The sequence below is a fragment of the Panicum virgatum genome, chromosome 7K (genome assembly GCF_016808335.1).
Source record: "Panicum virgatum strain AP13 chromosome 7K, P.virgatum_v5, whole genome shotgun sequence".
Classification (NCBI taxonomy): Eukaryota; Viridiplantae; Streptophyta; class Magnoliopsida; order Poales; family Poaceae; genus Panicum; species Panicum virgatum.
The window spans coordinates 14985555-14987677 of record NC_053142.1 but is presented as its reverse complement, the minus strand read 5'-3'; the positions used below and the strand labels follow the sequence as shown (position 1 = coordinate 14987677).

Genomic DNA, 2123 nt, shown 5'->3' with positions numbered 1-2123 from the left:
CAAACATTTCTGGCGCCGTTGCCGGGGAAGCAATTGGCTAAATATATCATCGAATAGTTTGATAAAATTTACTAAGTTATCACCGCTAATTTTAGCGGGATTACCATTGCTCTTGGTATCTTTGTGATTTCTGCAGAGTAGTGCAGGACCAGATTCGATCTACCATATCACTTAAACTCAGATCCAGAAGAATTGGGTGAATTATTTGATGCATAGTCGACCTACCAGAAGGAATTTTCTTAGGATCAAGGTTTGACAACGCCAGCTTCAATACCCATGGCTCAGATGACACTCCGTCAATTCTCAGCCCCATCCAATAGACATATCCCTACTGGACTGACCAATGACCAAGGCACTGATGGCTTTGAGATAAATACTGGTCTTGTCAACATGATCCAAGCAAGTCCCTTCTGCAGAAAGGCATCAGAGGATGCCAACGCTCATCTGTAGAATTTTCTGGAAGTGAGCAGCATAATCAACCCAAAAGGCACTACGATGGATAATATTCGTCTTCGACTATTCCCATTCTCTTTGCTTGGGAAAGCAAAGACGTGGTTTTACACCTTCAAGGAAGAATTCGACACTTGGGATGCGTGCGCCAATGCTTTTCTGGTCAAGTACTTTCCGATGGGCAAAGCCAATGCCCTTCAGAACAGGATTTCCAGTTTTCAACAACTCCAAGATGAGACAGTCTCGAAAGCCTGGGAACGTCTTCAGGAATACATTGCAGCATGCCCACACCACGGCATGGAAGAATGGCTTATCATTCAGAAGTTCTTCCATGGCCTGAACCAGCGATCGCAAGATCACATGGACGCAGCAGCGGGAGGAGCATTCCACTCCCTCGATGTTGCAGGAGCTAGAGTGCTCATCGACAAGGCTGCTTCCAACCAGAGTTGGAAGGAAGATAGGAAGCCAGCCCATGCAAAAGGAATACATGAAATCGACAGTGTTGATAGGTTGGTAGCCAAGATGGATCTTCTCATGAAAAAGCTGGAATCTCCACACCATGAGGTTAACCAGACTGAGTCTCGGATGACATGTGAGAAATGTGGCAATACTAGATACTCGGGCAAATCTTGCCCGTTCACTCAAGAGGATGAAAAATCTATTGGGAATGACACTCCCGACGATACAGACTGCCGTCCTCAGCAAGGTTGGAATTCTAAGACCGACCTCCCCTTTGGCCAACAGCAAGGTAACAATTTTAATAACAGTTTTCAGCCCTCGCTTAAAAACTTCATGTACAGCCAAAAACAAATCAATGACAACTTTAGCGAGAAGTTTCTTGCTAATATTAAAATTCTTGAGTCTTTGGCTATGCAACTAGAGGGGTTTGACTCTGTTACTAAAAATCAGCTCAGCTTCAATAAAATGATAGAAACTAAAGTAACTCAGCTGGCCTCATCCAGTCATAACCATAACACGGGGGAGCTTCCCGAGCAACCGGGAGTGAACTCGAAAGAAAGTGTGAATGCGGTAGCTGTGCGGGCAAGACAATCCGCACAGAGACCACATCTTCCGCAGGATGCAGGTACACGGCGGGAGACCGTAACCGCTAGGAATACCGATGCTGAAGACGGAGTGCTGGAGGAGGCCGAAGAATCCAACACCATTGCTACCCAGAATGACCCCGTGGAACCCCCTAGAACTTCATGGGACTGTCATGATACAACCGCCTTACCATTTCTAGAGTGGAAAAGGAGGCCGGTGGCCGATGAGCAATTCGGCAAGTTCGTTGAGGTAATTAAGAAGCTTTACGGCAACATACCACTTCTTGATACTATGCAGGTTCCCACGTACGCCAAGTATCTCAAGGATATCCTTAGCAACAAGAGGGTCCTGCCGACCACCGAGGTCGTGCAGCTTACAGAGGAGTATAGCACAGCTATACTCAACTCTCTCCTGGAGAAGAAGAAGAAACCAGGATGCCCCACCATCACATGTTCCATCGGAGCTCAACACTTTAAGCACGCTCTTTACGATCTGCAAGCAAGCATTAGCGTCATGCCAAAGGTAATCTATGATAAACTTAACCATCATGCGCTTGCTCCTACTGCCATGTGTTTGCATCAAGTAGACCAATCGGTTCGTCATCTCGCGAGGATGGCCAAGAATATTCC

At 46.4% G+C, this 2123-nt stretch overlaps 1 non-coding gene across 1 annotated transcript; it reads right to left on the bottom strand.

Annotated features, from left to right (window-relative positions):
* Nucleotides 1–640: 640 nt before the first annotated feature.
* LOC120643193 lies at nt 641–749 on the bottom strand. Its single transcript, XR_005662882.1, has one exon. It is a non-coding gene; the product is annotated as a small nucleolar RNA R71 (small nucleolar RNA).
* Nucleotides 750–2123: the final 1374 nt, after the last annotated feature.